This window comes from Stegostoma tigrinum, chromosome 10 (assembly GCF_030684315.1).
Source record: "Stegostoma tigrinum isolate sSteTig4 chromosome 10, sSteTig4.hap1, whole genome shotgun sequence".
In the NCBI taxonomy this organism is placed as follows: domain Eukaryota; kingdom Metazoa; phylum Chordata; class Chondrichthyes; order Orectolobiformes; family Stegostomatidae; genus Stegostoma; species Stegostoma tigrinum.
In genome coordinates this window covers 12,493,179-12,513,677 of record NC_081363.1, presented here as the reverse complement: position 1 = coordinate 12,513,677, position 20,499 = coordinate 12,493,179, and the positions used below count along the sequence as shown (strand labels likewise).

Genomic DNA, 20,499 nt, shown 5'->3' with positions numbered 1-20,499 from the left:
CACAAACAATTTTGAAAAAAAAACAAGTCTTTGGATGTAAGTGTCCCTGGGTGTTGTGTGGAGGAGTTTGCTGGAGGAGGCTGTGCGTGGGGTCAGAGGAAAAGGCAAGAGGGTGGCTCTCCATGGGCCTCTCAATCAGGCAGCAAATATGTTTGAACTGAGGAGCCTCAGGGTAGATGCAAGTGAACCTGACAAGTGGAGCCCCCTGCCTGCTGTTCTCTCTGAATACCAGCAATGAAAGGATGAGGGTAACAAAATGTGAGGCTGGATGAACACAGCAGGCCAAGCAGCATCTCAGGAGCACAAAAGCTGACGTTTCGGGCCTGGACCCTTCATCAGAGAGGGGGACGGGGAGAGAGAACTGGAATAAAAAGGGAGAGAGGGGGAGGCGGACCGAAGATGGAGAGTAAAGAAGATAGGTGGAGAGAGTGTAGGTGGGGAGGTAGGGAGGGGATAGGTCAGTCCAGGGAAGACGGACAGGTCAAGGAGGTGGGATGAGCTTAGTAGGTAGCTGGGGGTGCGGCTTGGGGTGGGAGGAAGGGATGGGTGAGAGGAAGAACCGGTTAGGGAGGCAGAGACAGGTTGGACTGGTTTTGGGATGCAGTGGGTGGGGGGGGAAGAGCTGGGCTGGTTGTGTGGTGCAGTGGGGGGAGGGGACGAACTGGGCTGGTTTAGGGATGCAGTCCCCTGCATCCCTAAACCAGCCCAGTTCGTCCCCTCCCCCCACTGCACGACACAACCAGCCCAGCTCTTCCCCCCCACCCACTGCATCCCAAAACCAGTCCAACCTGTCTCTGCCTCCCTAACCGGTTCTTCCTCTCACCCATCCCTTCCTCCCACCCCAAGCCGCACCCCCAGCTACCTACTAAGCTCATCCCACCTCCTTGACCTGTCCGTCTTCCCTGGACTGACCTATCCCCTCCCTACCTCCCCACCTACACTCTCTCCACCTATCTTCTTTACTCTCCATCTTCGGTCCGCCTCCCCCTCTCTCCCTTTTTATTCCAGTTCTCTCTCCCCGTCCCCCTCTCTGATGAAGGGTCCAGGCCCGAAACGTCAGCTTTTGTGCTCCTGAGATGCTGCTTGGCCTGCTGTGTTCATCCAGCCTCACATTTTGTTATCTTGAAATTCTCCAGCATCTGCAGTTCCCATTATCAATGAAAGGATGAGGACCTATTTAGGCCTTTATTGATATCTGTTTTGGATTCAGAGGGGAGACAAGGTTTCATAAATCGATCAAGTTTTCTTTGCCCTGGAAAGCTCCCCACAAGAGTCGGGTGGATTAAATTCACAATCATTTGATTTTTTAATATCATTCAAAGGATGAGGGCATCACTTACTAGGCCAGGATTTATTGCCTACCCCTAATTGCCAAGAAGGTTTGGAGTCACAGGTAGGTTGGCAGTTTCCTTCCCTAAAGAGCATTGGTGAACCAGATGGGTTTATCCAACAATCAACAATGCAATTATGGCTGTCATTAGCCTCATAATTGCCCCATCTACCATGCTGGGATCTGAACCCAGGTCCCTGGACCATTATCTGGGACTCTAGAGTAACAGTCCAATAACAATACCATTAGGCCATCACCTCCCCATTGCGTACAGAAGTCTAACCTAATTTCACTGCTGCAAAATCCAGTTTTTCTATATATATTCTGTTTGTTCCCCTCTCAGATCTGCGTTTGGTTAGTACAGTTGGTTTGATGGCTGGTTTATGATACAGAGTGAGGTTCAATTCCTGCACCAGTTGAGGTGACCAATAAGGGCTGTCCTTCTCATCCGCTCCCCCCATTTGAGGCGTCTTGACCCTCCTGTTCAACCAGTTGTCTCTTCCTCCCTCTCTCTCTCTCTCTCTCTCTCTCTCTCTCTCTCTCTCTTTCTGTGTATACACATAATGTGAAAGCAGACTTTTGTAACTTTACAGATAACAGTGTGGAGCTGGAGGAACACAGCAGGCCAGGCAGCATCAGAGGAGCAGGAAAGCTGATGTGTCAGGTCGGGACCCTTCTTCAAAAAATGGGCCCTGACCTGAAATGTCAGCTTTCCTGTTCTTCTGATGCTGCCTGGCCTGTGTATTCCTCCAGCTCCACACTGTGTTATCTCTGTCTCCAGCATCGGCAGTTCTTACTATCCCTCTTTACCTTTATTTTCACCCTTCATTCCATCACATCAGCTCCTCACTTTTGCATGCAGGTTTTTAAGGTAAAGGACCTTCTGATACATGGCACAGTGGCTCAGTGGTTAGCATGGCAGCCTCGCACTATCAGGAAGCTGGGTTCAATTCCAGCCTTGGGCGACTGTGTGGAGTTTGCATGTTCTCCCTGTGTGGTTTCCTCTGGGTGCTCCGGTTTTCCCCCACAGTGCAAAGATGTGCAGGTTAGGGCAGATCGGCCATGCTACATTGCCCACAGTGTTCAGTGATGTCTAAGTTAGGTGCATTAGCCATGGGAAAGGCAAAGTTACAGGGATAGGGTAGGGGGATGGGTCTGGGTAGGATTCTGTTTGGAGAGTCAATGTGGGCTTGTTGGGCTGATTGGCCTGTTTCTACGCTGTAGGGGTTCTGTGAATACAGGTTCACAATATCAGGTGTTATCGGAGTTGAAAAGATGATTGAGGAAATTGATGCTGAAGAGAAAATTGAGTGACATAAGTTTCAGTCCTGGGAAGGATTGAAATAGGTTAAATTTTATTTTAAGATACAACCAGAGAACAATGTACAGAAAGATGGACCTGACTCCAGCAGAACAGTTGAGATGAACTCAGAGCAGCAGTAACCACAGCAGCGTCAATTAAATAATTGGAAAAATCACAGTATCAATACAATAAAGTGCGATATTGCAATGGAAAGTGAAGCCTGATTGTCATTGAGCTGGACATAATGTAGTCTTAACAACTGTATATTGTTTTGAGTCTAGTTTATCACAAATCAATGAGAAAATAGCTGAAAAATGTTAGGCACTTTTTATGCCTAATGAACAATGATTAATCAATTCCAATTGTGGCCTGTGAGGAGCAAATAATTATATTTGTGATTGATCGTTTAAATTCTTGAAATTTAGATTCTGGTGTCCTGCAGAAGGGTTCTCAAGAATTATTCAGACACTATGGTCAATAGCTGATGTGGCACTAAGTGACAGATCATGAAGCCTTGTGATTCAGTTTGTGGTTTGTACTGTGTTAATGATCTATGTTGTAATGGCGATGTAGGCGTCCTTGCTTAGGAGAAGAGGAAACGAGAAAATATTCTTGTGGGTGGGCCTGAGGAGAAGCTACATGTGTGGATGTTGCAAGAGGACAGAATTAAGCTTGAATTGCACACTGCCATGAGCTCTACAGCAGTACTTGTACATGCAGCCTGGTACTATTTCAGGAGACTATCTCTTCCATCATGGTCATATCAGCATCTAATTGCAGATGGCCAGGATGCAGAGCTTCATATCATGATCCAGAAGATCAGCAATGATGCTGAGCTGAGTATAAGTGGCATGGGAGTAATGAGCTTAGATGATGATGATAGATCGGGTCTCAGGACATGAGCAATGGTATAACTTCAGAGATCCACAATGATCCCGGCATCAGAAAGGAGACAGAGCCTATTTTGAATATGTAGCACTCAGTGTAGCTGCCAACAAACCTATCCTGAAATTTAGTAGCTTTGAAAAAGAAAGAGCATCTTCAGCCTCAGTCTTCATGTTGATTCAAAGAAGGCAACAATTTCAACAACCCCAGGTCAAGGAAAATTACTCACTCTTAAATGTTCATACGTAACGTATTTGTTTATCATTTATTCATTTGTGGTATGTGAGCATCCCTGGCTGAGCCAGATTTATTGCCTGTCCCTAATTGCCCTTGAGAAGATGGTGATGAGCAGCCTTCATGAAATGCTGTATCAGTGATAATGGGAACTGCAGATGCTGGAGAATCCAAGATAATGAAATGTGAGGCTAGATGAACACAGCAGGCCCAGCAGCATCCCAGGAGCACAAAAGCTGACGTTTCGGGCCTAGACCCTTCATCAGAGAGGGGGATGGGGTGAGGGTTCTGGAACAAATAGGGAGAGAGGGGGAAGGCGGACCGAAGATGGAGAGAAAAGAAGATAGGTGGAGAGAGTATAGGTGGGGAGGGAGGGAGGGGATAGGTCAGTCCAGGGAAGACGGACAGGTCAAGGAGGTTGGATGAGGTTAGTAGGTAGTAGATGGAGGTGCGGCTTGAGGTGGGAGGAAGGGATAGGTGAGAGGAAGAACAGGTTAGGGAGGCAGAGACAGGTTGGACTGGTTTTGGGATGCAGTGGGTGGAGGGGACGAACTGGGCTGGTTTTGGGATGCGGTGGGGGAAGGGGAGATTTTGAAGCTTGTGAAGTCCACATTGAAACCATTAGGCTGCAGGGTTCCCAGGCGGAATATGAGTTGCTGTTCCTGCAACCTTCGGGTGGCATCATTGTGGCACCCCAACCTTCCACCCCAACCTTCAGTTCACCTGGGCCATCTCCAGCACATCCCTCACCTTCCTGGATCTCTCAGTCTCCATCTCAGGCAACCAGCTTGTAACTGATGTCCATTTCAAGCCCACCGACTCCCACAGCTACCTAGAATACACCTCCTCCCACCCACCCTCCCTCCTGCAAAAATTCCATCCCCTATTCCCAATTCCTCCGCCTCCGCCGCATCTGCTCCCACGATGAGGCATTCCACTCCCGCACATCCCAGATGTCCAAGTTATTTAAGGACCGCAACTTTCCCCCCACAGTGATCGAGAATGCCCTTGACCGCGTCTCCCGCATTTCCCGCAACACATCCCTCACACCCAGCCCCCGCCACAACCGCCCAAAGAGGATCCCCCTCATTCTCACACACCACCCCACCAACCTCCGGATACAACGCATCATCCTCTGACACTTCCGCCATCTACAATCCGACCCCACCACCCAAGACATTTTTCCATCCCCACCCTTGTCTGCTTTCCGGAGAGACCACTCTCTCCGTGACTCCCTTGTTCGCTCCACACTGCCCTCCAACCCCACCACACCCGGCACCTTACCCAGCAACCGCAGGAAATGCTACACTTGCCCCCACACCTCCTCCCTCACCCCTATCCCAGGCCCCAAGATGACTTTCCACATTAAGCAGAGGTTCACCTGCACATCTGCCAATGTGGCGTACTGCATCCGCTGTACCCGGTGTGGCTCCCTCTACATTGGGGAAACCAAGCGGAGGCTTGGGGACCGCTTTGCAGAACACTTCTGCTCGGTTCGCAATAAACAACTGCACCTCCCAGTTGCAAACCATTTCCACTCCCCCTCCCATTCTTTAGATGACATGTCCGTCATGGGCCTCCTGCAGTGCCACAATGATGCCACCTGAAGGTTGCAGGAACAGCAACTCATACTCCGCTTGGGAACCCGACAGCCCAATGGTATCAATGTGGACTTCACAAGCTTCAAAATCTCCCCTTCCCCCACAGCATCCCAAAACCAGCCCAATTCGTCTCCTCCCCCCACTGCATCCCAAAACCAGTTCAACCTGTCTCTGCCTCCCTAACCTGTACTTCCTCTCACCCATCCCTTCCTCCCACCCCAAGCCGCACCTCCATCTCCTACCTACTAAGCTCATCCCACCTCCTTGACCTGTCCGTCTTCCCTGGACTGACCTATCCCCTCCCTACCTCCCCACCTATACTCTCCTCTCCACCTATTTTCTTTTCTCTCCATCTTTGGTCCGCCTCCCCCTCTCTCCCTATTTGTTCCAGAACCCTCACCCCATCTCCCTCTCTGATGAAGGGTCTAGGCCTGAAACGTCAGCTTTTGTGCTCCTGAGATGCTGCTGGGTCTGCTGTGTACATCCAGCCTCACATTTCATTATCTTTCATGAAATGCTGCAGTCCATGTGCTGTAGGTTGATCTATTACCAAAAGTTCGCCACATTACCAAAGGATGTGGATGCTTTGGAGAGGGTGCAGAGGAGGTTCACCAGGATGTTGCCTGGTATGGAGGGTGCCAGCTATGAAGAGAGGTTGAGTAGATTAGGATTATTTTCATTGGAAAGACAGAGATTGAGGGGGGACCTGATTGAGGTCTACAATATCATGAGGGGTATAGACAGGGTGGATAGCAAAGAGCTTTTTCCCAGAGTGGGGGACTCAATTACTAGGGGTCATGAGTTCAAAGTGAGAGGAGGAAAGTTTAAGGGAAATATGCGTGGAAAGTTCTTTACACAGAGGGTGGTGGGTGCCTGGAACGCGTTGCCAGCAGAGGTCGTGGATGCAGACACGTTAGCGTCTTTTAAGATATATTTGGACAGGTACATGGATGGGCAGGGAGCAAATGGACACAGACTGTTAGAAAATAGATGACAGGTTAGACAGAGGATCTTGATCGGCACAGGCTTGGAGGGCTGAAGGGCCTGTTCTTGTGCTGTAATTTTCTTTGTTCTTTGTATAATGCCATGGGGTGGGCGTTGGAGGTGGAATTCCATACAGCATGGGCGTAGTATCACGCTAAGGCATGCTAGATTTAAAACCAAGATGAGGAGGAATTTCTTCTGTCAGACAGTTGGAAATCTGTGAAGTTCACTTTCTCAGAGTTCAGTAGTCACTAAGTAAGTTTTTAAGGGGACGTTAGACAGATTTTTTAAAATTAGCAACATGTTGAAGGGCTATGGAGACTGGGCAGGAAAATGGAATTAAGGCCAAGATAAGATCAGCCATGATGACAAAAATGGTGGAGCAGCTCGAGAGGTTGAATTGTCTCCCCCTACCCCTAGTTTTAATGTTCTTTTGTTCTTGTATGCGGTAAGCTTGGAAGAACCCACAGGAAATGCACTTCTATCATGTTAAAAAATATGCAGCAACTACAGTTTTTATACATGGCCATAATTTTATTTGATTAAAAATGTGTTTATCAGCAAAAGTGTTGACTTTCTGGTTAGTTAAGAATGGGCTATTGCCAAACACGATATTGCAGATGGGGAAGATGGGAGTTACCAGTGGCCAGTGGCTAGCCACGAAAGATGGCCTAGCCAAGGGCAGTTTGGCCCACTGTCTTTGGGATGAAATGTTGAACCGAGGCCACGTCTACTCCCTTAGCCAGATGTAAAGAAATATCCCACTAAACTATTTGAAAAAGAACAGAAAGTTTATGTTGGAGTCCTGGCTGGTATGTATTCTGAAACCCGTCAGTAAATCTGCTCATTTACATATTGCTGATGTTGGAAGTTTGATTTGTACAAATTAGCTGGTACTTTTTTTGTGTTAGAGCAGTAAGCATCCCTTGAAAGTAAAATATTTTGGGACAGGTTACAGTTATGACGGATTCCCCATAAATGAAAGCTCCTTTCTCCTTTCTTGCAGTAGTAGATAATGGTAATGCCACTGGACTAGTGATCCAGAATCCCAGACAAATGCTTTGAGGACACCGGTTCCAATGACAAGCGGTGTGGTTTAGATTCAATGAATTAAATCTGGAATTAAAAACCAGTTTCAATAATAAATCCCTGGGATTATCATTTTTCTGTCATTAAAAACTGAGCTGTTCACCAATCTTCCTTTAGGAAAGGCAGCCTTTACCTAGACTGGCTTATATGTGACTCCAGGCCTATGGTCTCGTGATTGTTTGATTCGTTCTTAATTGTCCTCTAAAGTCGCCAAGCAACACAGTCAGTTTAAGAACAACTAATACTGGCCTTATCAACAATCGCGTACCATGAAGTAAGGAAAAGCAGTAGGCATCAGGCTGTTATATGCATCCTCTGGTCTGCTGCTGTTTCTGTCCTGCTCTGGACTTGTAACCAAGAGGCCTGAAGTAGTACAGTGGTTAAATAGTTTCAAATCCCACCATTGTAAGTGATAGAATTTAAATTAATTATTAAATTAAGAACACTGTCAAAAAATCTGGAGTATAACACATGTCTCAGTGATGCTCCCCGTGACAACTAACATTGCTGAGTTGCAGAAATCCACCTGACTCATGAAAATGTTTTCAGGAAGGATATCTGACGTCCCCTACTGGCCTGGTCTCGGTGTGACTCCAGACCCACAACAATGTGTTTGTCCCTTAGCTGCCCTCGAAAATGACCAAGCATGTTATTCAGTTTCAGGAATTATGCATGGGCAATAAATGCTGGCCTCACCAGTGATGCCTACATGCCATGAATAAGTCAAGAATGAAAGCAAAGAACCCCTTGCTGTTATCCCTCAGTGCACTCGTGAGATTGGGTAGCGACCACCATAGTCCCAGAGGACCACAGGGCTGCTCTCTCATTACAAAGAGATGACTGGCACTGAGTTTAATCTGGGGATGACCACACCACAGGTGAGAGGCAAGGTCAAAAAGATGTAACCTTTTGTGGTGTGGGAATTGAACCCATGCTATGGCATTACTCTTCATTGCAGACCAGACTGGGTACCGGTGAATGGAACCTGCTTGTCTCTGAGCCTATTCTTTGATTTGTTTTCAAATTGTGGGCACTTTGACAGAGGCCTACCTGAAATGAGTTTTTTCCTTGATGTGGCGCTGTACTAGTGCTGACGGTGCTCGGAAGGAGTTTCTGGGCATTGGTCCTCTGGTGACGAAGCAATGATGATCAATCTCGAGGTCAGGATGAACTATAATTTTGCAGTTGATGGTTTTCCCATGCATCTACTTCATGTTAAAGTTATGAGACCATGGAGTAAAGGTGAACTTTCGACAAATGTGGGACAATTTGTAGTGCATAAAAGAATTGACTTTATGCTGTATGAGTTGAAAAATCAACCAAACCTGGGTTCTTTATTCATTCACGGGATGGGGGCGTTGCTAGCTTAGCTGCATTTACTGCTCATCCTTAATTGCCCAGACGACAGTTAAGAGCCAACCACATTGCTGTGGGGCTGGAGTCACATGTAGGCCAGACCAGATAAGGATGGCAGTTTCCTTCCCGAAAGGACATTAGTGAATCAGATTGGTTTTTCCCCACAATCAACAATGGTCACCATTACATTCTTAATTACAGATGTTCATGGAATTCAAATTCCACCATCTGGGATTCAAACCCAGATCCCCAGAACATTATCTGGGTCTCTGGATTAATAGTCTGGCAATAATACCACTAGGCCATTGCCTCCCCTTGAACAGAGGATGCTACTTTGACTCCTTTATCTCTGAGCCCTCAGAATGATTGAAGAAACCATGCTCACTCACACACTTAGTCTTAAGCCAAAAAATTGCAAGTCACTGATAAAACACTGAGGTATCTGTTTCCAAATCCTTTGAAGATTGTCCATTCAGGTAAAATTACTTCACTTAACCAAGTAGTCCTGATCTGTTACCAGAATCTTTTGAGAACAAGCCGTCTCAACTACTATCTTTCTAAGCAAAAGCTCCTAAATACACACATGTATGTTGATTACGTAGCCTTTGAAGAGATATTTTAATCAATCTGGGTGAACTGGAGTTTACAAGAATGAGAGGTAGTCTCATTATACATATAGGGGCTTAAGGGGCTTGACAGGGTAAAGACTGAGGGAATGTTTCCCCTCTTGGGAGAGTCCAAGATCAGAGGGCATACTCGCAGAATAAGAGAGCATCAATTTAAGACTGAGATGAGGAGGAATTTCTTCTCTGAGGATTGTGAGGTCTTTGAAACTCCTTGCCACAGAGAATGACTTGGTTGCATAACTAAATACTTTTCTATTCAGAGCTTTTGCATTCTAGTCACAATACTTCAAAGACATCTAGTTTAAATTGGACAGACTGATGTTCTGTGGCATGAATAACTTTGCCTTTTTATTCACAACTCTCAACAATGTCTGACACCAGGATCTGCTGTTAACATAATCTTGGCAAATTGCTGTTCTCATGGGAGACTCTAGGACCAGAGAGCATAGTCTCAGAAGAAAGGGACACCAATTTAAGACTGAGATGAGGAGAAAGTTCTTCACTCAGAAGGTTGTGTGTCTTTGGAACTCCTTGCCACAGAGAGCTGTGGGTGCAGAGTCCTTGCGTATATTTAGGACTGAAACAGATCATTAGGGGAATCGAGGGTTGTGGGAGAAAAGGCAGGAAAGCAACTGTGAGGAATGTTGAATTAGCCGTGATCCTATTGAAAGGCAGAGTAGGCTTGAAGGGCAGAATGTCTTACTCCTGTTCCTGTTCATTATGGTCTCTTTCAGAAATGTTTGGCTGTCTCCACTCTGGTTGGTGTTCCTTCATTTTCATCATCACTTGTGCTTGTGAGTGGTTAGTGTAGAAGCTTTGTAGAAACAGGAGATGAGTCCTAGGGTTAATGAAGAATTGGCCACCCTTTGCCCTTACACCCAGTTTTTGTTAAAAAATTGGCTGCTGCAGTCATGATTATTTCCCCTGGTGATCTTCAGTAAAATGATGGTTTGGGGCACTTACAAAGAGAGGTGCTATACATTAATATGTCTTCCATATCTGACAAAAAAATTAACACAGGATTTACTCAAGGATTTAATTAGCATTCATAGTCACCAAGCTTGCAAAGGGGAGTTACAGCTTTTGTGGCTGGTTCCTGCAGAACTTCAGTTCTGGGTAAACAAAATTGACCAGAGAACTTTGAGCAACATTGATAGCTCTGTTCAATCTATTGCAGGATAAATAGGAAGGAAATTTCCTTATAGTACAGAAGTCACATAATGGCGGCAATGGGACAGCAATTTTATGTGAGCTGTTCGTGGTTCACACTCAAGATTTGTAAAGACTGTCTCTTGTTCTGGAGTTCATTCTCAGATGCTGTTCACACTGACGACAGAGGATGGAACTCTGTTAGCAAATGCACTTGATGTAGATCTATGGCAGCAGGTTAATGGTTGAATTCCAGAGGCCAGTATCTCATCGCCAAGTCACCCTTTTTTTAATACGTGGAGAGTCCATGACATTGATTCAGCTCCCTCAGAACCAGTTCTTAGAGTGAACTGGATGTCAGACACTCCTGTTCTTACCTGACAGCCAGAACTCCCTAATTGGACTAGATTAACAGCCCCAATTAAGGGGACTTGTATTCTACAAGGCCCACCTAGCTGACCTAGTTATAATCACTACAGTAGTGACTGGAGCTATAATAGAATTCTAATCATGTAATACTGATGAAAACTGTCTAGCCGTTTTTTTTTTGGTTTCCAGTAGCTGTGAAACCTATGAGAAGCCAAGAATAATCAGCAAAAAGAGCTTTAAAAATCAATCTCCACTTTGGCTGAGGTCAACAACAGGAGAATTACTAATTGACTTGACACAAATGGGGACTCTCATGGGAGAAAATTGAGGATTTAGATGGAGAATTGCTGAAATACTGTCTATAGAGTCTTTGAAAACAGGCTTAACCTGCTGTAAATTTATATAACATGTTTAGAGAACTGTATTTTTAATTTAATTTGAGAACTGAACTGATGCTGTAGCGGTGTAGAAGCATTTTTTAAAGATATGCTCGACGGTTAGGAATGAATTATTTTATTTTTCTTTTTTAAGAGAATTGATTGTTGTTTCATCTGCTCATCCTGCTTTTCCTTCCCTTTAACATCAGTAGGTTTTTCACGTATTTGCTGGAGGTTAGTTTGTGAACTGTATCTGATTCGAACTGGCACATATTAGGAATTTCTGAACTTTGCTGCATAGGCTTCAGAGAATAGTGGAGCCAAATTAAATGATTGATGGTGACTAGCCTTCAATGTGACATGCTTCCAAACACCAGCTGAAATTCTAGAGTGCAACATTGGGAAAAGTGTGGAAGAAGTGTTTCAACTTCAAAGTTGAGACATTGTAGAGCGCATTGGGTGTTTCTTTTACCATACAATACAGTAATAATGGTGTGCAGGGACGTGGGGACAAGGCATTGGCTCGGGGTAATACAGGCGGGTGCAGGTATGATGGGACAGATGGCCTCCTTCCACACCATAAGGGTTTTGTCACTTCGTGAAAGGTTCTCATGGGAGCAATTCAGGATTTAAAACAGACACCAGTTAAATTAGTCCGAACTCTTTTTTTGAGCACTATATGACTCTATGAATCTATGAGTGAAGGATCCGGATCTAAGTACATTTAGTTTCCTTGCTGCTCTGATAACTGTTACCAATATCAAACATGACATCAGTGTTCAGTGCCTCAATGGGTTAGGGTTGCTACTGAGTGCAAGCCATGGGTCCAAAGTCATAAAAGTATCTAAATTCTGATCAAATGCTATTACAGCTGTTAAACTTGTATGGCCAAGCTCTGAGCAAGATGGTTTGGTTGCTCGATGTCAGTCCGCTCAGCTCTGCAGAGGTATCTCTGGGTACACACTTCCGAATCAATCTGTTCAGAGATGTTGTTACACAACTATGGAGCAGGTGGGGTCAGAAACTGGACCCCTGGCTCAGAGGCAGAGATACTACCAGCATATCACAAGAATCCCAAACAGTTACTCAGGCTAATATGCAGCTTAATAAAATGTGAGGCTGGATGAACACATCAGGCCAAGCAGCATCTCAGGAGCTTCTTCACTCCGAACTTCAGATGTGTGAATACAAGCCAATGATGCACACTGTTCAGCACCATTTACAACTGTTCAGATATCGAAGCAGACTGTGTCCATATGCAACTTAGACCTGGGCAACATTTAGTCTTGAGTTGATAAGTGGCGAGTGACGGTTGTACCACACAAGTGCCAGGCTTTGAACATCTCCCGCAAGGGAGAATCTTAGCACCTTTCTTTGATTTCAACATTGCTGAATTTCCACCATATGAACAATGTAACTACAAGAGCAGATCAAAAGTTGGGAATTCTGAAATGAGTAATTCACCTCCTGTCTCCCCAGTGTCTGTCTATCATCTACTAGGTATGTGATGGAATTCTGTCCACTTGCCTGGGTGAGAAATCCAATACCATCCAGGACAATGCGGCACACTTGATTGGCCCCCAATTTACCAAGCTCAGTATTCACTCCTTTTGACACTGAAACAGTGTGGCAGCAGTTTAATGCAAAATACAAAATGTATTGCAGCAACTTGACAAGGCCAGCAGGTCCATGGGAACATCACTGACCACACGTTCCCCTCTCCAAGTCTCTCACTATGCTGACTTGGAAACATATTGCTATTCCAACACTACTGAGTCAAAATCTTTGAACCCCATTCATATCAGCACCATGTGGATTTCAGCAATTCACGAAAGTGAATCACTGCTGCCTTTTTCTGGGCAACTGGTGATGGACAACAAATACTGTCCTGGGCAATAATGCCCTCATCTATAATCAAATGGCAAAAAAGAGCTTTCATAAAAGGCTTGCTTTCGTTGAGATTTTATCCAGAAAATGCCGGCCACTTCATTACAAGATGTCAGAGGTGCGCATCTCTCACTGCCTTGCTTTTAACCATTTACACATTGGTCATAAGACCTAGGAATTAGCAACAGGAGCAGGTCCCTTGAGGCTGCTCCCCCATTCAATCGGATCACGTCTGATCTGACGTTCCTCACATTTACTTGCCCCTTTCCCCATGACTTTCGATTCTCCGACTGACCAAGAATCAACCTGTCTCAGCCTTAAATATACACCAAGGACTCTGTCTGCACAGCTCTCCGTGACATCGAGTTCCGGACTCTCAACCCTCTGACAGAAGAAATTCCTCCTCATATCAGCCATAAATTGGTGCCCCCTTATAGTGAGACTATGCCTTCTGGCCTTTGATTCTCCTTTGAGGGGAAGCATCCTCTCAGCATTTACCCTGACAATTCTCTTAAGAATCCTATATGAGATTGACTATAATCGTAAAATGAAACAGAATGGAAACAAACTAACATTATGACACACACTCAACTGTCTGTGGAAACACTTGAATTCTGAGAGACCTTAAATTATTCTGCAAGTTAAGCTCTGTTAAGTTGTTGATCTTGATATATTCTTTTGCCCCTATTTGATATTAATTATTCTGAGTAGATATGACTTGCAGCTTGGGTTTGAATGATCTTTCGACGGTTTGATTCTTTTTCTGACATTTGGATGGTGGATAGTTGACAGTGTGAAATAACGCAATTAAAATGGTGATTGTGATTCTGTGGTGCAGAATTTTCATCATGGTGTATGAAATGGCGTATCACTCAATTTATAGGAGTTATGGGCTCGACAGTAGACACTGCAGTTTGCTTAAAAAAAAGGGCAGAATTCAGATTGCACAATCTCAAATGTAAAATCTTCCATGATCAACGTTACTGGGCAGCATGGTAGCACCTTTGCATTAAAAACATTCATTGCTCTGTATAGTACTGAGGTTCAGCTTTATCAATACGGCTGAACATGAGTTTATCACAAAACAGAAGCATTTTAATCAGTGTCTGATATATCATCTATGAGTAGCCCTGCATAAAATGCAGGCCAGTCTAGGGCAGTACAGTGGCTCAGTGGTGAGCATAGCGTCAGGGACCTGGGTACTATTCCAGCAGTGGGTGACTGTGTGGAGCTTGCCCGTCTGCCTTATGTCTAAGTGTGTTCCAGGTGCTCCGGTTTCCTTCCAAAGTCCAAAGATATGTAGGTTAATAGATTGGCCATGCTAAATTGCCCCATAGTATCCAGGGAGGTCGAAGCTAGGTGGATTAGCCATGGGAAATGGTGATAGGATGAGGGCCTAGGTGGGATGCTCTTTGGAGTATTAGAACAGACTTGATGGGCTGAATGGCCTCATTCCACACTGCAGGTGATTCTACGAAATGTATTGAAAATAACTTTAAGCAAAACCTGCACAGTGCCATTTTGCAAATCCCTTTGTATATGCTAGTCATTTTCTTGGACAATTGTATATTTTTAATACATAGAAACATTTTAAAAACTGTGCCCGTTGATGCCTTTGTGCTAAAGAATCTTAATTTTAAAAGCCTTTTCAAGTAAATGCTATTGACAGTACCTTGTCAGTGCATTGTATTGATTTAAGGGGCAGCTAGTTTTGTGGCTGACTGAGCTGGTGTGACATGATGTTGCAGATCAGAGAAATTTGATTTAAATTCTAATGTCACTTGCGTTTAAAATTCTTTGAGCTCATTCACTGGCTTGGCCTATTTCAAACAGGTTGTGCTGGTAAAGCCATTGCATTGTTGCATAAATTCCAACCATTTGTTCATTACTGTTGAAATCCCAATTTGGATGGTGGATTGTGCTGTTCGTAGGAGTCCCCTTTTAAATAAGCAGCAGATATATCAGCATTCTACTTTACCAAGCGCAGCTCAATTTGTTCCAATATTTTCAGGTTCTTAAGCGTCCTTTTGTTGGAGGGTTAGGCGCTGATGAGGGTGGGAGCTATGCCAGGGTGCAAGGGGGCTTATTTTGAGTATTTTCAGTGTCATCGACCTGTTGTCTTGAATCGACTGTTTCCATGCCGCAAAATTCTATCCGTACAATGAATGGCTGAATCGATTAAACTGCGAAGGTGGTCAACGAGCTGGAGAAGATGTTTGAAAAAGAACTGCCAATCGTGTGCTGTTGCAGTGATTGATTTTCAGTTTTTTTTCTGTCTCAAGCTATTCTCGTACCTTCAGTAGAATGGGAGGAAGAAAACACTTTAACAGCTAGGGTCAAGGCAGGCCTATGACAGCGTATGTGACACTGCCTTTTGTCATGGAGGTAGATTCATATACATTGACTGGGGAAAGAATGATTTTTTGTGATAGGTGCTGAGTTGTTCTGCAGTCTAAAGATGGAACAGGAAGAGGCTGTTCAGCCCTTCGAGCCCTGCTCTGCCATTCATCGTGGCAGATCATCTAACTCAGTACCCTCTTCCTGCTTCCTCCTCATTCCCTTTAAGCCCTTTAGCCTTAAGAACTCTATCTTACTCCTTCTTCAAAACATTCAATACTTTAGCTTCATCTGCTTTCTGCAGTGGAGAATTCCATAGCCTCACCAACATCTGGGGAAGAAATCGCAGTCTTATCGCAGTCCTAAGTGGCCCATGCCATGTCCTTAGACTGTGACTCCTGGCTCTGGATTCCCTGGTCATTGGGAACATCCTTCCTGTATTTACCCTGTCTAGCTCTGTTAGAATTTTACAGATTCCTGCTGAGATTATCCCCTCACTCTTCTTTTGCAGTTGCAAACTATAGAGTGAACTGTGTTTTTGTATTCCATTACATTTGGGTCTTCCAGCAAGGGTATCCCTAGGCTATGCAACATCAGAGACTGCTGCAGAGGACAGTTAGCAAGCTGTAACATGCTAATGTATAATAACAATAACTTGCCTTTATATAGTACCTTTACCACGGGAAGACACCTTTGCGTAAAGTGATATTAGAACACGTGACCAACGGTTACAGCCAACAGTTAGCTTTCCAAGAACAATTTATAGGAGAATTGTATATGGGAGGTCCAAATTCAGAGAATTGTAGAGTTTAAGGACCAGGCAGATGAAGGCAGACAACACCACTGCCCCCCGCACCCCCCCCCCCCCCGCCCATCTTGCCATACCTCCAGTGCCTGAGCCATGGAAATCGGGAATGTATAAAAGCAGGAATTTCAAGAGTGCCAAGACCTTGGACGTTCAACATCTGATCCTGCAAAACTTGAGGAAGCTACCTCCATTCCTGGTCACACACTTGCTCAGCCTGGCACAAAATGCAACCCTGTAACAGCTTCTCAGATAGCCACCTGAGGCCCAGCCCTACTGCCTGCCTGTTTGCAAAACTGCCACAATGTTTGCCTGCTGCGGTGTGATGGTCCTAAAGTGAATCTTTGCAAGGTGAATACTGCATCGGAAATCTTCACATCGTGTTCATGGAATTCTCAATACGTGCAGTGTCAGCTCTGGCTTTCATGTGAACATTCAAAACACCTTGACGCAGCCACAACTTCATTTACATTCGAAAGCACCGATCAATCCACTCTTCCACAGCCATGCGCAGTTCCATTGTACCATGGCATCGTAATTTTGATGTGAATGTACAGTTCTTACATGAAGATCCCTGTGTATTCTTGACTTACATTCAAAGAAATAGATTGCACAAACAAATTACCGTTACATAGTATCTTTAATGTCAGAAGAGTTCCAGGTGCTTAGCAGTATTACTGGACAAAATAATTGACATTGAAATGAGATCAGGACAGAGCAATTTACCAATTTTTATAGATGCCCCATAGAAAGCATCCTATCTGTATACGTGGTATGGCAACTGTTCTTCTCAAGACCGCAAGAAACTACAGAGAGTCATGAAAACAGCCCAGCTCATCTCTCAAACCAGCCTTCCATCCTTTGACTCCATCTGTACTTCCTACTGCCTCAGGAAAGCAATCAACATAAAGACTCCTCCCTCCCCAGTTATATTCTCTTTCACCCTCTTCTGTCAGGCATTAGATATAAAAGATTACATACACATACGAATAGATTTAAGAGCAACGTCTTCCCCTGATATTAGACTTCTGAATGGATCTCTCAAATTTTAAATTTAATGTTAACCTCCTTCTCTGTGCACCATCTCTGCACCGTAATATTGCATATTTTCTCTGTTCTATTACCCTAACACACTTTGAATGGTATGATCTGCTGGTACTGCACGCTAAACAAAATTTTACCTAGATACGTGGCAGTAATAAATCAAATCAAATCAAATTGAATCAAAGCAAGTTTTAAACTGCGACAACACAGTGTGGAGCTGTAGGAACACAGCAGGCCAGGCAGAATCAGAGGAGCAGGAAAGTTGACGTTTCAGATCGGGACCCTCCTTCAGAAATGGGATCTGAAGAAGGGTCCCGACCCGAAATGTCAACTTTCCTGCTCCTGTGACCTGCCTGGCCTGCTGTGTTCCTCCAGCTCCACACTGTGTTGTCTCTGACTCCAGCATCAGCAGTTCTTACTCTCTCTGAGTAAGTTTTAAACTTGATGGCTTTTATTACATCCCGATAATGTCTTGCATTTTTTTTTAACCCTGAAAGACGATGTGGCAGATCCGGCCTTGACTTTGGTTGTAAAACTGATCATAGAAATTGTCCCACTTTCATTTTCGTGGTAAGTTATTCATCTGCAAAGCAAACTTTGCATTTGGGAGTGACATATTAACTCTGTACAATGTTTGTTTTGTTCTCTGTCTGTTCGACAATGTGTCCATGTAGTCACTTTGCCAAGTTACCACATTGCTGTTTTTGGCATTGCTGTATTAGTGATTGTTTTCTGGAAACCATGAATAACACCTTGGGAGATCTACACATATTTAATAATGATCAGGATTAGTATTTCGTTACTGACTGTTTGCCACTTCAACAAGGAGACACTTCAGAGAAGTAGTTCAATAATTTCATTTACAATCTCGATCAATATTGTGGTTCTTGCAGGCAAAGCCAATTCTAGTTTCCATAATGATTTCAAAGTCTTGTGCTGACACCACTTTATTCCTGCGTTGGAGGCACTTTGGTATTTGTGGAGTTAATGGTGTGGTGAAAAAGCCATGTTGGCACTTCATTTTGAGTTATGTCAGAAGCTGTTAGTACGTGGTGGCATGGCCCCCCATTTCCTTTCTTATCAGATTCTGCCTCTCATCAATATTTTGAGAAGGTGCCACGTGATCTCCAGGTCATTCTTATAAAGGAGGAAGAGGTTTCTTCTTGAGATTCCCTATCCTGTAACATTGCCTGTTCCACATAATTGGTTTAGATCACCATCCTCACTCCTCTCCATGCCCACTGGAAAGTCAACAGATTCCTTGTTGTTCAATTGATTAGCTTGCTGCAATTACACAGGCCCTCGGTGAGACAATACCTACAATAAGTTTCGGTTCCCTTATCTGAGGAAAGATGTTCTGCCTGTGGGGGGAGTGTAATAAAGGTTTACCAGACTGTTTCCCGGAAAGCAGGGCGAACATATGAACAGAGATTGGATTGATTAGGACTACATTGACTGGATCTTAGAAAAAGAAGGAGGAATCTCAGAGAAACCTGTAAAATTGCAACAGGACTAGGCAGGGTAATTGCAGGAATGATTTTCACTGTGACGACACACTGTGGAACTGGAGGAACACAGCAGGCCAAGCAGCATCAGAGGGAATCCAGAATCAGGGATCACAGCTTGAGGTTAAGGGATAAGCCATTTAGAACTGTGACAAAGAGGAGGTTCTTCACGCAGAGAATGATGACCTTGTGGAATTCTCTGCACAGGGAATAGTTGAGGTCAAAACAATGAATTTTATCAGGAAGGAGTCAGATATAGTTGTTAAGGATCAAAGGGTATGGGGAGAAAGCAGATACTGAGTTGGATGATCAACCATGATCACACTGATGGTGGAGCAGGCTCGAAGGGCTGAATGGCCTACTCCTGTTCCCATATTTGTCCCAATGATCGTTGACTGCCCCTTAAATAACTTTTTGCCTCACACCCACCTCCCTGACGGTACCTACACAACATCAACAGTAGCAGTCGATGAAGGCAGCTTATCACCACCACCCGAGGGTGCTTAGTGATGGGCAAAAAATAGCCGGCACCTTAACCCTGTGAGGAAGCATTAGGAAAAATGCACAAAAGGTTGGCCAAAGAGGTAGGTTTCAGGGATTGTCTTAAAGAAGGAGTGCAAACAGGGAGGAGAGGGTTGGGAGATAGTCATGGAAATTGGAACCAGGAGAGCTGAAGGTGCATTGAGGGAAGGTGAAGCATAAAATTTGGGACTCTACAAGAGATTGGAGAAGTGCAGAGATTTCAGAGCATTGTGGGCTTGGTGGAAATCGCACAAAAAAAAAGAATTTTGAAGTCCAAGTTTTTCAGGAATCAGTTCTGATGAAGATCTGGTGTGAGACTAGTCCCTCAGAGTTCTGTAATGTGTTTTGATGGATATTCCTGAGTTCCAATTAACTCTCAAATATTGGCTTTGGCACATAAGCATTTACAGTTTTCTAACCATCAAACCGTGTGTTTCAATACTGGGTTGCAGTTTCTCTGTTCAGAATCTCTGTTCTTTATCTCAAGACCCATTATACTTGAAAGAACTTGTTTGTTCCAAAGGTCTGAATATCCATCGCCCATTTCCATTACACCTTCCTGTTTGAATGGAAGAGATGCACAGTGGCCATTTTAAAAGCACAGTCATAAAATAGTCTGCAGTGAAACAGTACAAGAAAGGAGTACTGTTGGAAAACTGGCCATGAGGAAAAAAATTACCACCAATCAAGTGAGCATTGAGCCAAATGACAGGACTTTCCATAAATTTCAATATAATTGTGCCTAAATGGAATGTTCCGTTATTCAAGCACAAAATACACTGTTATCAGACTTTCAAATTGTCATTAAAAGTATTTCAGTGAATACAAGCCACCTGAAGTTAGAGTTTACATTTAGGAACAAAGTTTGTTCATTTGTTGGCACACAGTTTTGTTCACTCTTTGTTGACTTCTATTTTTTGTCTCAAATGTTCATCTTAATGGACAGGGTGCTTCTTTGCTCATGTCTGGAACAGTGTGGAGTTAGCAATATGCCTCAGTGCTATGACTTATTTTAGGTTCAAGCAAATACCACTGCCAAAGTTTGGTACAGCATCTATTTGACTGACAATTTGGAAATCTATTAGAAATAGCAAAT

At 44.2% G+C, this 20,499-nt stretch overlaps 1 protein-coding gene across 28 annotated transcripts in view; it reads left to right on the top strand.

Annotated features, from left to right (window-relative positions):
• Positions 1-20,499, top strand: part of nrxn3a (neurexin 3a) — a 2,036,587-nt gene that overhangs the window by 189,850 nt on the left and 1,826,238 nt on the right. The window lies entirely within an intron of this gene.